This window comes from Crocodylus porosus, unplaced genomic scaffold, assembly GCF_001723895.1.
Source record: "Crocodylus porosus isolate Cpor-Errol unplaced genomic scaffold, CroPor_comp1, whole genome shotgun sequence".
NCBI lineage: Eukaryota > Metazoa > Chordata > Crocodylia > Crocodylidae > Crocodylus > Crocodylus porosus.
In genome coordinates, this window is record NW_017728913.1 from 18568248 (window position 1) to 18574669 (window position 6422).

Genomic DNA, 6422 nt, shown 5'->3' on the forward strand with positions numbered 1-6422 from the left:
GCAGGTCTTCTGCCCTGAAATTAGATCTTTTCTCCTAACAATAACAAGGTCTAGTTGGTGCCAGTGGCCTGAAGCTGAATGTCATCATGACACTTTGTGGTGATCTTTTTCTAGGCTTGATTCTGGCTCTGTGGCCCCTGGGAAACACAGGTCTAGTATCCCTCCAGAGTACTTAACTCATTCAAGAACTTGGGATGCTTTCCTCAGTCGGAAGCACAAGTAGTGGTCTCCCTTAGCCAAACCAAGGAGACCCCAAGACACAATCTAGGCCCACTCCCAATACATCTCCCGTACTAGGTACAAAGAACTTTCTTGGTTACAAGGAGTAGGGCTGCAATAGTGTACAGAGTTGAGTAGTATCAGAGAAATCCTATAGAGCAAACAGGGTGGCTGGAGTAGCCTTTGGTCATGCATCTGAGTTACTGCAAGCTATATATCGGGTAGCTTACTCACAAGTATCATCCAGAGGCAGGTGGAGATTCCCTCTGGAGGCAGGCAGTTCCTTGATCATGAGTTTTGAGAAAGAGAGCAAGTTTCAGATGGTCCAGCTCCTCTCTCTCTCTCTCTCTCTCTCTCTCTCTCTCTCTCTCTGTTTTCCTCATGGTTGCTTCCCCCTCCTCCTGGGCAGTTCTTAACTTATATAGCCCTTATGACCTCATTTACCTGGTCCAATGGAGGCCAGCACCTGCTGGCTGTCAGCCAACCAATTTGAAATGCATCACTAGTAGCTGGGCAGACTGGCTGTCTCTAGCTCATCAGGGAGCCCAAGCCCCTCACCCAGGCATGTGATGCTAATCACATAGGCAGAGGGGAACAGGTTTCCCCCCTCCCTCAGGAATGTATCCATCTCAGGTTATGTAATGAGATAGGGTAAGGCATGTAGCCTCTGCAGGACCCATCCTAACCAAATTGTCACGCAGCAGAGTATTTTGGGGGAGAAACATAGGTGGCCTTCTGCCACATAAGGTTTCATCCCTTTTTTGGCTCTTGGCCTAGCTCCATGCACTCAATGAGGCAGACAGACTGTAGCAGGTCTGTCCAGGGGCTGCCTAGCATTACAACGGGTGGTAGCTAACCAGTGTAACATGATGATTCCTCCTGCAATCAAAAGTAACCTGTGGCACCCTCATCTACACCAATCAAATTAGAGCTTATAACCCTTAACTACCACCTTCTGTGTTGTGTCCATACTTCAAGCAAGGACAGAGTGTCCTCTCCATATAGTGTAACTGCAATAGCCTGGGCAGTTGATACGGAGACATTGCTTTACCCATCCATCAGCATCCCTCTCTTGGCTACGCTGGTTTGAGTCAAAAGAAGGGCATGAGATACATTTGGAACCAGCTACGCTGCAGGAGTTGCCAGTGCAGAGGAGGCCTTCCATCTGCCTGCCTTTCAGGAGAGCCTGCTCGACTCCTAGATTGGTTGCCAGCAATGACTGAAGACCCCTGTCTTCCCTGTGTGGATGCCATTGGCAAAATCACTAAGTGGTTATGTGCATCTGCATTTTGATGGCATTTTCTCCATCAAGGATTCCACTACCATCCTCAGTTACTCATTTGGCTGAAACCATTGTCATTTCTTGAGGCTGCCAGGCTAATTTACCACCACCTAGCACTTGATATAAACCAGTGCATGTTGTATCACTCATGGTCATAGCAGTCACATTGTTTTTTGTTCTCTCCAGCAAAACTGTGCAATACTCCAATTTTATAACTGTTACAGCTGCAAGGCCAGATGCACTATACTACATAGGCATAAAACATTAAGGTAGATGTAACTGGTAGAATAGAATGTACATAATAGAGAAATGAGTGCACCAACTTAGTGTAAGAGGGACATGGAGGGAAAACTGGAGGCCTCCTTTTCTACAATATCATTTGTTCATTTCAATATCATATCTCCACTTGCAGCAGTCCTTTAGCCACAATATTAATTTAATTGTTCTATATGGAGAAGTGAAAGAAGGAAGGTGACCAGTAAAAAACATGTCCCCCTCCCAACCTCATTAAGTGCTTCTATGTCTAAGCTTAATGAAGTGTAAAAGTGAGATTGTAGTCATGATGGTCCAGAAGTGATACGAAACACAAGGATGTTTTAGGGTGATGTCTTTTATTAAGTCTATCTAAGAAACAGAAGATCACCCCAAGGGGACTCAACATCTGCAAACCATCTCCTTCATCTAACCAACTCCAAAGGAGACCAACTTAAATAGAAGATATTCATATATGTTGCTAAACTTATTAACCTGGAGACATACCTGACTATTATGCAGCAGGCCCAAACATATGATCAAAAATACCTGATGACAGCTATCCAACATAAGAAATCCTAACTAAATAGCTGATACAATAAAAGATATCAACCTAAGAAATCCTTCCATCTCACAAAAGATGATGAGACATGAGAATAGCAAGCATTTTTTAACCTTACTAGAATTCATTCAGATGAAAACCCTAGTAGACAAAGAATGAGCTATCAGACTGAGCTAACAAGGTTTTTGTTTTTCTAAATCTAAAGATAACTTGATAACAAATGACCAGGAGGGACAACTTTGATTACATGAGGGATCAGACAAAGGGAACTAGATAACACAACTTCTCTTTCCCTGCTTTCCCCCATATCTTCCTCCTAAATATTCTTTTAACTTTCTACTAGTTCTGTCTATTACTGGTGAAATTGTAGGTATCCAGGGGATCCCTCTTCTCCTACTTTTCACTTAGGATGTTGAAAGCAAATAAACTACCATAATCCAGCAAACTGCTCTGCATGGCTAACTGTGTTGCCCTTACAACGCTTTATTTATACCATGTGAATCTGTTTGTACATTTAGTAACTTGGTTAGGGCTGTGTGAAAGAGCACCATTTTGTCTTGGCTTCCGTTTCACTGGGACAGTGTTTCATTTTGAGTTTCATTTAGTTTCGAAAGCACTGTTCCATTTTGTTTCATCTAAACTGTTTAGCTGTTTTGAGGTTTCACCCATAGGCTATAATGGAGAAGCACAAAACTGCATATAATTTTGTAATTTTTACGGAGATTTGAATTAAAGTGGTGAGGATGGTAGCCCCTTCTGAGGGCATGATGCCTGCCAAGTTTCAAGGAGATAGGTGCAGGAGTTTATGGGAAATTACATCTCAAGCTGCCGACAAGCAAAACTCACATCGTGTGTGTGTGTGTGTGTGTGTGTGTGTGTGTGTGTGTGTTAGTTAAGGTTCACCCTCACTGGCGCTAGGGCCTCTACATGACACAGTAGTGTTCCTCAGTGAGGTCTCCTCTTCCCCTACAGCCTCAGTCTGGTCTACCATTTTAAATGACAACAGATAATAATAACTTAGTGACCAGCAGCATCTCAGGCAGCCAAACTGTGACAGAGCACTTCTTTCCTCTCCTGCAGAAGCTTCTTTTTCAGCCCCAGGATTAGATGTGCCCATGCCCTAAATCCTTCCAGTCAGGTGTGAGGTATGTTGGTCTAAAGACTTGGCACTGGTAGACAAGGTTCTTTGGGTCAATCTAATCTGGTATCTTTTTTTAGCAGGCCAACTGAATAGTTACAGAAATATATCTTAGCAAGTTTTTGGGTTGAAAAACCCTGTATCAGGCTGAGGAAGCACCTGCAGTTGGTGTGTGTGCTGTTTCTGGATAGAAGGAATAGTAAAGAAGCCAGAGGCTGGCATGCAATGCAGGCAAGAAAGCTAGTCAGTGAAAATAGAAATGGAGGCATCAGGGGGTGAGGGACAGGCTGAGGTGGCGGGGAAGGGGATGTAGCAGCACAGGTAAAAGTGGAGAGGTACCTGGGGAATCAGATGTCAGGCAGGTTGTAGTGTGTCAGAATTCCAATGTCTATATTGATCCCATGAGTTTCTGTACCTAGGAGGTTGATGAAGTGCAGTTCATGGGCTTGTCTGTGAAAAGTGGTTTGTAAATTCAAACAAGCACGGAACCTCACTAACCTCATCACCAGAAGCCAACTTCCTACAGCCCAAAACACACTGAATGGATCTAGGCTGTTCCATGACAAGACACACAGAACCTGCCAACAATATCTCCAGTATGCAGATATCGTCACAATACAATACATATCTCCATAATGGCACCAAGTGTCCTGATGGAAAATACATGGAGTCACAAAGCAACACCTGCCCACTAGAATGAGCATGCACCAAAAATCTATCAAAGACAAAAACAGAACACAACCTGTCTCCACTCCAATCTCTGAGGCCTAATCCTCAAAGGGAATTTGCAAACAACTTTTCACAGATGAGCTTATGCACTTCATCAACCTCCTAGGTACAGAAGCTCATGGACTGAATATAGACATTGGAATTCTGATATACTACAATAGATATCTGACTCCCCAGGTATCTCTCCACTTTTACCTACACTACTATACCCGCACTTGTCCTTTACTTCCTGAGTGCTAAGTGAAATCAGGTATCAATTTAAAATGAGCATTATAGCGAAATAGTGCCAAGTGAAACAGCATTAAGTGGGGGTTGCCTGTGGTAACAGCAGTTCCACAAAGTTAATAGGAAGCATCAATCCTTGGTGCTTTAGGAAAAAGCAAAAAATACATATTATTGTGCTTGTTACCTCCCCCGCCCGGTAAATTCTGTGGATCTTTATGAAACTTCCCAGTCAAGACAACTTCCCCAACTCAGCTGCCACACCTTGATGTTAAAGGAGGGGTTCAGTGTCAGCTCATTTAGGCTCCCATCCATGTTTACTCACAATACCACTGAGACTGGTGTGGGGCTCTGCTTCCCCTGCACCCCAGCCACTCGCCAACCACTGTAGATGATGAGCTGTGATGCTTGGCCATTGCCATGCACTTCAGGTTCCTGTCTAGGTCTCCCCTGTCATCCTTGCAATGTGTCTTCATCCCCTGAGTGCTTTGTCATGCCTGAGACCTAACTCAGAGGATCTCTTGACCCTGCTACTCTATTATATCTTTTCCCTTCCTCCCCTTTCTCATTTTTTATTTTTGTTGTTGTTTTAAAATAGAATACAGTAATAAAGGGGGAAAAAACCCTTTTTATGATGACTCTGACTTTTCTTATTGCCTGGCTCAGTCCCTTCTGCAGCTGAACTCGATGGCAGAGCCCTAGTGCTCTCCATCTTCTATTTTAGTTTCAACCCTAGCTGCAGTTTTCCCTCCTCTAGCAGTTCCTTTGCCAGTGTCCAGTCCATGCTGCCAGGCTTTAGCTGCCCTGAGCAGTCTTTGTTCTCCTTCTGCTCCCTGGCACCCTCAGTGCCTTTTGAATTCCCCACAGTGGCATGCTGAGCCAAGCATCACCTACACAGATGGAGAGGGAGCTTAAAAAGTGGCATGGCTGTGCTGTGCACTGATCCATCCCAGGCTCTCTCCCCAGTTAGTTTCTGATTGCCTCCCATGACCCTGGTCCCTTCTGGACTGGGTCTGAAGGTGGACAAAGGGGGCGGGGTTCTAGTGGGCTAGTCACACTGCCACATGATGCACTGAAGAAATAATTGGAAAGCTTATTGTATTCACAATAAAACCAGGTACAACCTTATCCTGAAGCTCATTTGCAAATTCAACTTTGGTATATATTAAGTCATTGGAGTTACATTGCAGATGAGTGTGACTTTATTGTTTTAAATGATTTCAAATAGTCTCTAATTTTATATGAAAAAACATACAATAACCTTGTCTTTTAAAATGCAAACAATATAGCTTCCAAATGTAAAGTATTATGTAAACTTTTGCTTGGCTGAGGAAATGGAAGCCAATTCTGCACAGCCCAAAGCAGGTGGAAAAAGGGCTTATGGTGTTTTGCATCTTAGTCACTTAACTAAGGGTGAACAACGAGGGCATGAATCTGATCACTCAGAAAATGGAGGGCATAGGAACAGAAGCAGGGGGCGCTCAAGGTTCCAGCCATACGCAGCAGACCACGGGCAGGTATGCCTTTGTCAGACTTACCCTTGGGAACTTCCTCTGCTGGAAGGTGGAGTGGCTGGCAACAGTCAGGTTAACCTGTCCATGTTTCCACAATCACCAGTGAATTCAGGGCTTTGCATGATGACTTGCCATACCAATTACTAGCCCCTCCTGCCTCCATTCTGGCATTCCATCATGTAACCCTATCAAATATGTTCCTGGTACCTTGGTCACAAACTACTTATGCATCTGCACCGTTCTGACTACAAACCTGCAGAAAAATCAGAAACAAATCTGACTCGAAGAAAGGATGTACCCAACAGCTTAAAAGAATGGATATTAGCTACGTGTCTGGCCTAGCTTCCAGTGCAAAGGCCCAGGTAAAAAGTGGCTGAATATGAAATATATGTAATAGACTTAGTATTACATTTTGGCACAACGCATGCTGACATCAACATGAAACATGAGCCTGGGCAACAAGCAGGAGGAGCTCATCCTCCTGCTCAGTGCAAAGAATTATGA